At 48.4% G+C, this 13,693-nt stretch overlaps 2 long non-coding RNA genes and 1 pseudogene across 2 annotated transcripts in view; all 3 read right to left on the bottom strand.

Annotated features, from left to right (window-relative positions):
- Nucleotides 1–3,800: 3,800 nt before the first annotated feature.
- LOC127330709 (subtilisin-like protease SBT1.4) lies at nt 3,801–6,249 on the bottom strand (annotated as a pseudogene).
- Nucleotides 6,250–8,210: 1,961 nt separating this feature from the next.
- LOC127336404 (uncharacterized) overlaps nt 8,211–13,693 on the bottom strand; it is a 40,677-nt gene continuing 35,194 nt past the window's right edge. Inside the window, exon 15 of the long non-coding RNA XR_011752727.1 lies at nt 8,211–8,369. This is a non-coding gene — a long non-coding RNA (uncharacterized lncRNA). The remainder of the gene's footprint in view (nt 8,370–13,693) is intronic.
- LOC127336405 (uncharacterized) lies at nt 11,817–13,545 on the bottom strand. The gene is made up of 2 exons (XR_007873298.2): nt 12,965–13,545; nt 11,817–12,311 (listed from the first exon to the last, which is right to left on the bottom strand). It is a non-coding gene; the product is annotated as an uncharacterized lncRNA (long non-coding RNA).

Here is a 13,693-nt window from a genome sequence, read left to right as displayed (position 1 = left end):
CAAAAATATTTGCTGTTCTTCTTTGGTTTGTAAAGTTCTTTATGAGTTCAATGGTCTTCGGTGGCTGGAGCGTGGTTTTCATTTCATATTATCCAAGCTACACAAGTGAAAGGGCAATAATGACGATCTACGACAATCTAATTGTGGTGAGAGGCTGGTATGAACTCTATTTGTTTTCATTTTTGTACATATACTCATCCATGTGAGCATGCTTAGTTGGTTCATGTGAGGTATATGTTATTTGAGAAAGTCTAGTAGTTTATGATCTCTCATGTTTAGCTCCAATTTATTAATATGAGTAGCATGTCATGGATGTTTGCTTGCATTGTTTTATTCATAAGTAAGTATGGCATTGTGGTATCCTCCTCTGAATAATTCATTTATATCGACTTGGCACATGCTCACGCATGCATATGACTGAACAAAAAGTCAATTAAGCCTCGATGATCTATATTGCTTCAGAGTTCTTGTATCACTTTTATGCCTCCGTTAATTTATTTTGCCGCAAGCATGATTATGACGATTCTTTGCTCTCTTGATTTGTCGCTCCCTAGTCTATTGCTAGCCTTCACTTGTACTGAGCGGGAACGCTGCTCGTGCTTCCAAACACATGAAAACCAAGTTATTCCAGAGTGTCCACCATAAATACCTATGCATGGCATTTCAAACCATTCCAACTAAATTCTCATGCGCTACCTTTAAAACCTTCAAAATGCTTCTCAATTTGTGTTTATGTTTCATAGCTCATGAGGAAGTATGTGGTGTTTAGCTTTCAACCTTGTCATTTACTTTTGACGGACTCTCATATGGACTAGTGGCACATCCGCTTATCCAATAATTTTGCAAAAAGAGCTGGCAATGGGATTCCCAGTCCCGAATTAATTAACTTAATAGACACTCCTCCATGGTTTGTGATTGTTGGACGGCACCCGAAGGATTCGGTTAGCCATGGCTTGTGTAAGCAAAGGTTGGGGGGAGTGTCATCATCATAATAAAACTAAAATAGAAAAGGGGCACTCCTTCATGGTATGAGATTGTTGGCAGGCACCCGAAGGATTCGGTTAGCCATGGTTTGTGAAAGAAAGGTTGGAAGGAGTGCCAAATAAATATGCAATAATTCATGGGAGCCGCTCTTGGAAGTCCGGTTGGCGAGGTAGTTAGTGTACCCATTACCATTCGTTGACAACAACAAACACCTCTCAAAATAATTTTACTCCTGATTTCAAAAATGAAAAGCTCTAGCGCATGTTAATCCCTGCTTCCCTCTGCGAAGGGTCAATCTTTTACTTTTATGTTGTGTCTCCATTATTTCTTTGAGCACTATCTTGAGAGCACAACTGTCATTCTTAGTATAATATGCTTGTCTCAAAATATGATTGATTGTGGTATAACTTTGATGCTTTTATCTTTGACAATCACTACTTCTAGTCTTTCTATGAACTCCAGAGGTGCCCGGGCATTTATGTTTTGCCAATCAAACACAGGCAAGCGAGATACCACTATATCATACTCTCTTATGAACATTGCAATCCTGCTTATATACATGATTCATGATGCTTATTATTAATTGTTGGTACCTCTCCATGATTGACATAGCTGTTAGATGATCTTATTTGCATGTATATCATTATGAACTGCTTAAGTATTAGCCATAACATGAGAATATATACATCATATGAGCAAATGTGTTCGTGAAAGTTCTTTTATCGCTCAGTTGTTAACTGAATTGCTTGAGGACAAGCAATAAGCTAAGCTTGGGGGGAGTTGATACGTCCAAAACGTATCTACTTTCCCGAACACTTTTGCTATTGTTTTGCCTCTAATTTGTGTATTTTGGATGCAACTAACACGGACTAACGTTGTTTTCAGCAGAACTGTTCTGGTGTCTCGTTTTTGTGCAGAAATCCAACTTTCAGGAAAATCCTCGGAATTTATGCAGAAGGCCCTATTTTCCCAGAGAACTGACGGAGCCAGAAGGACAAACCAGGTGGAGGCCCGAGGGCCCCACACCATAGGGCGGCGCGGCCCAGGGGGGGGGCCCGCGCGGCCATGTGGTGTGGCCCCCTCGGCCGGCCTCCGACGCCCTCCTTCGGACTATTTATCGGCCTCGACCTAAAAACGCACAGAAAAAAGTCGAAGTCGCCAGAAACCCTCCAGAACGCCGCCACATCGCGAAACTTCGTCGCGGGAGCCGAAGTCTCCGTTACGGCACTCCGCCGGACGGGGAATTGGAGGAGATCATCACCGCCATCACCGCCAACGCCTCTACATCAACCAGCCATGTTTCCCCCATCCATGTGTGAGTAATTCCCCCGCTGTAGGCCGAAGGGGATGGTAGGGATTGGATGAGATTGGTCATGTAATAGCATAAGATTGTTAGGGCATAGTGCCTAGTGTCCGTAATTGGTACTTTGATGATATTGTTGCAACTTGTTATGCTTAATGCTTGTCACTAGGGCCCGAGTGCCATGATCTCAGATCTGAACATGTTATTGTTTCATCAAGATAATCATTGTTTATGGTCTTACCTATAAGTTGTATACACATGTCGCTGTCCGGAACCGATGGCCCCGAAGTGACAGAAATCGGGACAACCGGAGGGAATGGTAGTGATGTGAGGATCACATGTGTTCACGGAGTGTTAATGCTTTGCTCCGGTACTCTATTAAAAGGAGTACCTTAATATCCAGTAGTTTCCCTTGAGGCCTGGCTGCCACCGGCTGGTAGGACAAAAGATGTTGTGCAAGTTTCTCATTGCGAGCACGCACGACTATATATGGAACACATGCCTATTGATTGCTTTGTACTTGGACACCATTTTATTATTATCTGCAAATGTCCTGCTATGATTGTTACATGAGTTTCTCTCATCCATGCAACGCCCGTCATCCGTCCCCGTGCCTACAGTATTTTAATCCTACTGTTTACTAAAATCACTACTGTTGTCTCTGTTGCTCTGCTGCTGTTATTTCACTACTGCTACTGCTATAAAACTGTTACTACTGATAAACTCTTTCGAGCAAGTCTGTTTCCAGGTGCAGCTGAATTGACAACTCCGCTGTTAAGGCTTCCAAGTGTTCTTTGTCTCCCCTTGTGTCGAATCAATAAATTGGGTTTTACTTCCCTCGAAGACTGTTGCGATCCCCTATACTTGTGGGTCATCAACTACTATCACATACATGCGCGCGAAGCACTTGGATACGGGATGGAAAGGAACTTGAAAGTTAAGCGTGCTAGTGCTAGAGTAGTGGGAGGATGGGTGACCGAGCGGGAAGTCTAAGCACGAGTAAGTAATTAGACTAGAGATAAGGGTAGTTAGATACTAAACTTGTGAAATAACTAAAATAATAGAAATTCTGAAAAAAAAGGAAAAAGAAAAGGAGTGAAAAATAATTCGAAAAAAATTACGGTAGCGGGGTTCTACCGCGGCAGCGTTTTGGGACATTTTCCTGCCGCGGCAGACCCTTTAGCACGAACCGGTGCTAAAGGTCCTCTCGCTCGGGCGCCCGACAGCCGCCACGTGGTGCCCATTTAGCACCGGTTCACAACTGAACCGGTGCAAAAGAGGGGGCCTTTTGCACCGGATGATTTGCACCGGTTGGGCATCCGGTGCATATGGCCCTTACCAATCGGTGCAAAAGCACCATTTTCCACTAGTGTAGAGCTTGACTTCACCACCAAAGCGGCAGTGGCGAAGCTTGGGCTGAATATCGCACCTGCAACTCGAACCATGGGTGGGCGAGCTCAGGCTGTTAAGTCAGTGCTTGGTTCTCCTAGGGTGTGAATTCTGAAATCTCACATATATAGTAGTATTCTCATGTGTGGTTCATCATATCTTTGCAACTTTAGGGCAGTGAGGGGACACACCGCCAGCCAGCAACTGCAAAACCAACCCACACATCATATATCCGCTATTTTGCTCGTCGACGGCCAAGTTATTGCGATGGGGCTCATCACCGTGTGCTCGCCGTCGCTCCACACGATCGACCCGAAAGTGTAGGCCTCCTTGATGCTCCCTGCGGCTCGCTTGAAGGTGATTTCGTACTCCTGCGTCTCTTTGGTCACGTTGAACCGTAGCTTTGGCGGATTCACCGTGACGCGCACGCCGACGGGACTGGTGACCGTGGCATTATAGGTGGCCTCGGTGTTTCCGCCGACGTTGCGCACCATACGGCGCTGAGTGATGACCTTGTGTTTTTTCGAGCTGAACACCGCCGCGAAGGCCGGGTAGTTAAGGTCCCCGACGGAGGAGCCCGCGTGCGCCCAGCAGTTGGTCGCCGGTCCATCTCTCGTGAAGATGGCTACCTGATCATCGGTGTAGCCGAGCGCGCAGAGGAAGGTGATGTAGTCCTCGACGCCGGCGTCGTACACCAGGCCTGGGTCGACGGCGCGGTTGGCGTCCACGTGTCCCGCCCCGCGTCCGAACGGCGTGGACGCCTTGCCGGTGGACGTGTCGCCGATGACACCGCCGGCGCTATCTAGGTTGTACGCGGTGGTCATCAGCGCAGACTTGATGGCGGCGGGGCTCCACTCCGGCCTTGCCTGCCGGAGCAACGCCGCGATGCCGCTCACGTGCGGGCACGACATGGACGTCCCTGACACGATGTTGTATTGCACTCGCCTCGTGTCCCACTCGAGGCCCGAAGGCGAGCTGGCGCCGGTCCAAGCAGCGAGGATTTCCACGCCGGGGGCAGTGATGTCCGGCTTGAGGATCTCCGGCGCGAGGACGTTTGGCCCGCGGCTCGAGAAGGACGCCATTCTAGGGGAAGGAGGTGTCGGGCCGCCGATGACGGAACACGATCGTCGCCATGGGGGATGTATTCTTGCTTATGTATTTCTGAATCTTCTTAGCGGCGGCGAAGGTGACGGCTGTAGCGGGGAGGATTTGGGGGCTGCCGAACGCCTGCTCGCCCATCTCTTTCGCGCTCGTGAAGATGGCTCCCACGCCGCCGGCGAGTTTCACAGCGTCCCCTTGCTCGAAATTCACGCCGGGGTCGCATAGAACGATCTTCCCGACGACCAGGCTGGCGTTCAGCTTCCCGGCTTCACAGGTCTTTGAGCCGACGGTCCGGCCGTATATCAGCGGTACCTTGGTTGCGCCAAGCGGGGGGCCGGCGTACAAGGAAGAGCCTGGAAATGTATCGCCGTTGCCGAGAACCACGTCCGCTGCGAACCGGCGGTTGACGGTTGACGCGCCGACTGTGAGCAACCACGGCGCGACGTTGCGGGCAGTAGACTCGCCGGGACCGGAGTTTCCCGCGGAGGCCGAGACTAGGATGCCCTTGCGGACGGCGCTGAAGGCGCCAACGGCGATGCTATCTATCCATATCAAACGACTCTGCCGAGCCTGTGGAGCCGAGCGAAATGGAGATGACGTCCACCCCGTCGGCGATGGCCTCGTCAAACGCGGCGAGGACGTCAGAGGTCATGCACCCGTATTTCCAGCACACCTTGTAGGACGCGATGCGCGCGCCCGGGGCCATGCCCACGGCTTTCCCTTTGGCGTAGCCGTACAAGGCCGCGTCCGCGACGGCAGAGCCGGCGGCCGTGGAGGCGGTGTGCGTGCCATGGCCGTTGGTGTCCAGCGGCGACCTCGACTCCTCCGTCTCGTTGATCGGACGGCCAAGTTCAAGCTCGTACCCCTCGTAGAAGGCCTTGGCGCCGACGAGCTTGCCGTTGCAGTACGCGGAGGCATTGAACGACGGAGCCGAGACGCAGCTCCCTCGGAACTTTCCAGGCGGCAGCGGCGGCAGGGACGGGTCCGCTGCGAACGAGTCGCGGTCGATGGGGTACACGCCGGAGTCCATGACGCCAATGACGACGTCCGTGGCGCCGTTGGACGCCGGGAGCAAGCCGGACGAAGCCGAGAGGCCGAGGAAGGACGGCGTCAGCGTGGTGTGCAGCTGAAGCGTCGCGTCGGGGACGACGGCGAGGACGGAACGCTGGGACGCTAGGCGCGCGGCCTGGCGTCCCGTGAGGCGCGCCGCGAAGCCCGTCGCCGCGTGGGAGTAGGAGTAGAGCACCCTCGGCGCCGGGACGGACATGTGCACGGGGATGTGGTCACGCAGGAACGCGAGCCTTACGCTCCGGTGGCTAGCAGTCCGCCGCGGCCTGGCAGCAGCGGCGCGTGCTTGTGCGCGACGTGCACAATGTATGAGGACTGCTTCTCTGTTTCCTCCGCCGCTGCCGCAGCGAAAACGACGGCGAGCAGGATACATAGAGCCCCGCAACGTGGTCGGTTCGTCGCAAACTATCAGTGAAGGATGCTGTGGTGGTGGTGGTGTGATCGGAGGCGCGAATTAATAATAGAGGCAGATGAGCTTGAGCCCCGCATCGTGCTGGACTACTGCAGTCTGAGGGACCGGCAGTAATCATGTGTGATACTTACAGGAACCAAATCAAGCGAAATTGCTTAAATATTGAGAGGAACAGTTTACAGTGATAGGATACCAGCAGAGAAACTAATTGAACGGCTACTCAATCATAAGTCGTGCAAATAGAAATGATGAATATGGCATGTGAAGTTTCCAGCGATACGAACTAATCAATCTACTGAACCATACATCATGTCAACAGGAGTGAAATAATGAATATGATAAAAGAAGGCAAATAACACAACACATATGATTGATTATAAATATGCATCTGATAAGGTTATTGGTATTGGTATTTCATTTCCCAGGCAAAACATTCTACATAAGTTGCAGGTCGGAAGAGCCAGGAAGGATGAGCAAGAGTGCCTACACGAAAGGTCGAATCCTCTTTAGGGCCGGCCGGCCGGCGATCCATTGCCTCCTGCGGCCACCCCCAATTTCTTGGCAGGAGATCATGCCGACGACGAGGATGTACGCGTAGTGGAGCTTCTTCTCGCCGGCCATGGCCATCTCATCTCATCTCCTCGCCGACGCCAAAGTCCAAAGTCACAAGTCACACACACGATCCCCGCACGCGGTGTATGACAATGAACTTGTATTTATAGAGGAGGGAGGCAGGTTTGAATTTTCATCGAGGGAATAGCTGAGCGGGAAAGAGTTTTCGGCTCTTCTCTCCTCTGCTCTTGGTTCGTAGATTGATGGTTGGTTTCATGGATTACTTATGTGAGTTGCCTAGAGAAGACAAACAAACGACCTATAAATTAGGCACCCTTCCTTAATTATGCGAGCGAGCCCAGAATTTGAGCATACGATGGGAGTAACTCCTGGTGCAGGTCAGGGGCTGGATTCCTGTCCTATTAATTAAGTAATTCCTTAATTCACGGACTGGATTCATATCTATGTCTTTTTTTTTTGTGTCCCCAAGGTCTTCTTCTTATCTACCATTTGTGAGTTCGGCTGAAATTAGTGGGTCCAAAAATGATGTACATATATACATATGTTTTGGGCAGACTCGAAAACCATTTATATATGGATTAATTTGCAAATCTTTACTTTCTCCATTATGTTGCCTAGCTATTTCATCAATCACAATGGTTGGCATGGTGGATTCGTCCGCACATCGTACGATGGGTCAAGCTTTTCTAGATGATGCATTGACCTCGTAAAATATGGACTAGAGTAGTTAAGTAGGCCGAGAATTTGGGAACCATGAATCACACAATCGAGGTTACCAAATCAGAGCACCCTATCTATGAGGTTGAAATCCCAGATAAATAGACAGGAATCCAGCATGTAAAATATTCTCTTTCAATAGTTTTTCACTTAGCCTGGTAGAAAGGACTTTTTTGCAACCACTAGCCCCCACGCATAGTCAACTGGAGCTAGCAAGCTCATCAGGCTTGTGTAACCGTGACTTGCAGGATTGACCATGGTGTGAGTACGTGGGGTTGACCGCGATAAGAGGAACAAGACATCAGGTCTAGCTAGCTTGCAAAACCAATATGACTTGAAATATTCTTGGTATTACAAAGATTAAGCACGTTGGTAATTACTCATGGAAGGAGCTCAATCGACGACTGAAGTGTTGGAAATTGACCTTAACTCTATTTTGGACATCCACATCACTTCACAAACAATGAACTACTAGTACTATGCATAACGCATAGGTATTTAAGTATACATGGAGTATATGAATGTAGTAAAGATGACAACTGCAAGTAGATAATAAAGAAATACACAGGTAAGAACTAAATCTACTGATTTGGACAACACAATTCGAATACTTAGTATTACAACAAATGGAACAGTACTGCATACGCCGCCGGGTCAAGGCATAACGGACTGGAGGCAAGCCGCACCGCCCGAGCCAGTTGGCGATAGACCATGTCTGCGGAGCCCCATGAGGACGGGCCGTGTAGTGCTCCAATGAATACTTCTTTACAAGACACCTTCTTTACGAAATGTTGCCGCCTGGATGAACTTCCACCACTAGGGCTGCACACCATACAAAACAATGCTATAAGACAAAATAGCAAGGCTGGAAAGAAAGTAAAACCAACATGTTAAAATCTCTCCTGCTTGTGGCCACGAACATGCATAAAACAATTTATGTTGATGGATTTTAATCATATATAACTTCAAAATGACTAATACCAACTATCTCCAATTCACATCTAGCACTGGCTTAATGTATCACCACCACCTGCTTAAATATATTTGTCTCAGATGATGAAAACCAAGAGGCTCAGGTACAGAATTTAAGCCACATATGTATAGATGCATTATTGCAAGGGTTGGACGTGTGCCTTGTAACATAGTATATGTTTTATTATAAAATCATATAAGAAACTAGTGTCAACATCTATTAAATAAGAAACCAACATATAGAGCAAGACCACACAAGGTACAGTAGTACCAGCTATACATATGTGGCTTCAGTTAAACAGTACCAAGATGCACAGGTTTCAGTGATTCAGCTCACCTTGAGCTCCTGGAGGAGGACGTCGGGGCAGAAGAGGTTGGTTCTATAGGACACCGGCTGCACAAGGTCGAGGACCAGCAGTGATGCTTGGCGTTGCGGTTTCGCCGGCAAGAGGAGCAGGTCGAGGAGGACCAGCGGCCCTGCAGCAGCCCAGCAGGGGTTGACCTGTGCTATGCTCGACGAGGAAGAGGGCTCGACGTCGGGGCCGGGCGCAACTGGCGCAACGGCGAGGCCGGGAATCTAGCCGGGACGGTGAGGCCGGGCGCAGCAAGCGCAGCTTCCCCAGGTCGCGCGGCGAGGCCTCTGGCGCGGCGGCGAGGCAGGGCCCAAACGGAGTTGCGGAGGCGGACGGCGATGGAGCTGCGGAGGCGGACGAGAACGAAGACGGGAGCACCGGCGCCGTAGGAGGGTGCGCGACTAGCTGGACGGCCAGCCGCCAGGTCGACCCGCCCCGTCGAGTGTCGCCAAGCTCGTGCGCATCCGCGATGGTGGCGTCCTCGAGATCGTGCGCGTCTTGGAAGAGGGAGTGCGGGAACTCGCGCGCGTCCAGGTAGTGAACTCGAGGCCATGGCCATCTCATCTCATCTCCTCGCCGACGCCAAAGTCCAAAGTCACAAGTCACACACACGATCCCCGCACGCGGTGTATGACAATGGACTTGTATTTATAGAGAAGGGAGGCTGGTTTGAATTTTCATCAAGGGAAAATGCTGAGCGGGAATGAGTTTTCGTCCTTCTCTCCTCTCCTCTTGGTTCGTAGCTTGATGGTCGGTTTCATAGATTACTGATGTGAGTTTCCTAGGGAAGACAAACAAACGCCCCATAAATTAGGCACCCTTCCTTAAATATGCGAGCGAGCGCAGAATTTGAGCATACGATGGGAGTAATTGCTTGTGCAGGTAAGGGGTTGGATTCCTGTCAAGTAGTTCCTTCATTCACGCACTGAATTCATATCCATGTTTTTTTTGTGTGTCTCCAAGGTCTTCTCCTTATCTTACCATTTGTCAGTTCAGCTGAAATTACTGCGTCCAAAAATGAGGTGCATATATAGTACATGTGTTTTGGGCAGACTCGAAAATCCTTCATATGGATTAATTTGCAAATATTCACTTTCTCCATTATGTTGCCTAGCTATTTCATCAATCGCAATGGTTCGCATGGTGGATTCTTCCACACATCGACGATCGGTCAAGCTTCTCTAGATGATGCGTGACCTCGTGAAACATGGACTAGAGTAGTTAAGTAGGCCGAGAATTTGGGAACCATGAATCACACAATCGAGATTACCAAATCAGAGAACCCTATCTATGAGGTTGAAATCCCAGATAAATAGACAGGAATCATGTAAAATATTCCCTTTCAATAGTTTTTCACTTAGCCTGGTAGAAAGGACTTTTTTGCAACAGCTAGCCCCCATGCATAGTCAACTCGAGCTAGCAAGCTCATCAGGCTTGTGTAACGGTGACTTGCACGATTGACCATGGTGTGGGTGGGGTTGACCACGATAAGAGGAACAAGACATCAGGTCTAGCTAACTTGTAAAACCAATATGACTTGAAATATTCCTTGTATTAAAAAGATGAAGCATGTTGGTAATTACTCATGGAAGGGGCTCAATCGACGGCCGAAGTGTTGGAAATTGACCTTAACTCTATTTTGGACATCCATATCACTTCGCAAACAATGAACTACTAGTACAATGCATAACGCATAGGTATTTAAGGATACCAAACATGCACAAGTTTCAGTTAAACAGTACCAAACATGCACAAGTACCTACGAACATCCATAAAACAATTTATGTTGATGGATTTCTAATCATAAATAACTTCAAAATGACTAGTACCTACTATCTCCTATTCACATCAAGCACTGGCTTAATGTATCACCACCACCTGCTTAAATATATTTGTCCCAGATGATGAAAACCAAGAGGAACAGGTACACCAACCAAATGTAACAGAATTTAAGCCAAATATGTATAAATGCATTATTGCAAGGGTTGGACGTGTGCCTTGTAACATAGTATATGTTTTATTATAAAATCATATTTATTATAAAATCATATAAGAAACTAGTGTCAACACCTATTAAATAAGAAACCAACATATAGAGCAAGACCACACCAGGTACAGTAGTACCATCTATGCATCAGTAGCATAGACTCAAATCCCAAGCAATGATTTATATTATCACTAGCACAAACTTTCCTTAATAATGCAAAGGCAGATGAGCAAATTATTAGAGCACGTTCAAGCAACTCAAACACACATGTGCATTCTACTCTTACGTCATTATAGATTAAGTGCTTCTCATGGCATTGCAATCTGCAGTCATGCTGGATCTAGTCCAAAGCATAGATCAATAAGGGCACATTCTAGCAACTCAAACACACATGTGCATTCTACTCTTATGTCATTATAGATTAAGTGCTGCTCATGGCGTTGCCATTGCAATCTGCAGTCATGCTGGATCTAGTCCAAAGCATAGTTAAATAAGGGCAGCACAATATATCCTCAACATTTGAACAATATTTTGCCCTCAAATTAGCGAAAGTGCCCATGCTCTAATTTGGATTAAGGAAATTAGTTAGAGAAACTAAAAATCTAATCTTTCCATGCAGGAATCACATTTTCCCACTCTAGCAAACATAAACAACACGGTCCAGGGAAAACAGGAGGCATCGAGAGAGAAAGGGAGACCTCCCGAGGGAGACGTTGTGATGTAGGAGACGTCCAGGTCAAAGAAGGCATGGGCAGCAGGTCGTACTAGACTACCAGCAGCACCAGCGGCAGCAGGAGCTCCCGTGGTTGCCGGCAGCAGCTCCAATGAATAACACCACCAGAACACCAACAGAGTGCACCGCCACCAGAACACCAACGGAGGGTGCCAGCGCCACCACACCACCACCAGAAAAACAACTTGACCAAAACGGAGATGAACTTAAATGTTCAAGAAATATAGCTAAATCCGGCTTGATTTTGTTAATCAAATGAATCGCCGAAAAGTATGTACTACCAGAGATTGATTCCAAAACACCTCAGCAACAGTAGCTATATGTGGATGTTTTGAATTGCATCCTATAACTAGGAGAAGAAAGAACTAACTAGCATATCATTCACGGACAGAAAAACACTTGAAATAGACCTAAAAATAAGTGAGAGGTCTACCTCACTATGGCAGAACAAACTAAACGAAGACATGCAGTAGTAGCAGCAGCTAGCAGCCTTGGTTCGTCAGCTAGGTCAGGGCAGCAACGCTCCAAATGCCTCTCAGCTCTTGGTCCGAGGGCAGGGAGGACCGAGAAGGAGTGCACATGGCGTTGCGGTGACGTTGGTCACTGTCCGACTTCGGCGCCAACTAGAGTGCCACTGTGGTCGCCACTTCACGGCAAGATGCACAGCGTCTCCTGTTCAATCTCTCTCACATAGGTGCTCAAGAATATGTCTGATCAATCTGCAAATTATTTCCACAAGCACGACTAAGAGTTTAACTCCCAAATTTGACAAGATTATAGAGAAATAAAATCATTTCGCAGATAATGTCAAAATACGAATAGGTTTTTTATTTACAAGTAAAAAAGACAGAAGCGGTGAAATGCTCTAGGTAATGTAATGTAACACCGTACTAACATCAAGCACAACAAGATTCTTAATGGCCGCTGTACCAAAATCAGGACATACCAAATCAGGTTCGAATTCCTATCTTAGTGACTCCGGCGCTAGTACATAAAAAAGGTGAATCAATAAATCGATACCCAGATTTGATCATTATATGATGAACTACAGTCCAAACCAATATTTAATACATTAGGTGCTTTCCAAAAGAAAATTGCATCTCACCAACCAAAATTCATGAATGTTTGATTGCATCTTGTAATAAAATGAGAGATAGCTAGCAGATCACACAGAGAACAAGCGTGCAATGAAACAGACCTAGAAAAAGAACAGACCAGCAAAGAGAATCTATCATGATCTGATGAACCAAACAGAGGACGGAGAACCAATGTTTGTGGATGATGTACTAGTATTTAAAAACATGGTGAATCGATGAACCAACACACAGCTTTGACTGTGAAATCCAAACGATTTTGCAGGAAAAAAAAAGACCTTTTGCGGGGCGGCGTCATGGAGGGCGCCTCCGTCTAGTTGGGGCTGGGCGATCTCGAGGATGTCCAGGTCGCCCCCCTCATCCCCTTCTGCCATCGGAGGAGGCTGCCCCTGCAGCTGCTGCAATCCATCCGAGATGGAGAAAAGGGCGGAGGAGGAGGGTCAGCGGGAGATGCAGACACCCGGGGCACTCGGACGCGCTCGCCGGCGGTGATGCGGGGCCCAAGATGGGCGACCGGCGCTACAACGTGGACGCCTGCATCCGCGAGGGCCGCGGCTGGTGGCTGGCTACGTCTGCTGCAGGTGGCCGGCGAGCCGCCCCACCGACTAGCTATTCCTCGCTGTGGGACTAGACTAGAGAGGATGGGAGGGGGAGAGGGGGGAGATTGGAGGGGAATGCGTTGGGGAGAGGAGGAGGCGGCGACCTCGACCATGGTGTGCTGCGGGCGGAGTGAATGCCGGCGGGTGGCGGCGGAGTGAATGCCGGTGGGTGGATGGCGGGGGTATCGAGGTTGGGTCGCGTCTTCGGGAGGCTCGAGGCGTTGGATCAGAAATTGAGGATTGGCTTTCTGTTGTCGCATTGGCTCTAGATCAAGAGGCTAATTTTTCTTCGCTAATTTCAGCATCTCCAAAATTTCAGCGGCGTGCTCAACTCCATTTTCGTTCCGCGCTGGATTTTTCTTCGCTAAAGGGTTTGCAATATGGCCACGCGTGCATCCACACGTGTTA

The sequence above is a fragment of the Lolium perenne genome, chromosome 2 (assembly GCF_019359855.2).
Source record: "Lolium perenne isolate Kyuss_39 chromosome 2, Kyuss_2.0, whole genome shotgun sequence".
Lineage (NCBI taxonomy): Eukaryota > Viridiplantae > Streptophyta > Magnoliopsida > Poales > Poaceae > Lolium > Lolium perenne.
Note: the sequence above shows the minus strand (reverse complement) of the source record. Positions and strands in the feature narration are given on the sequence as shown.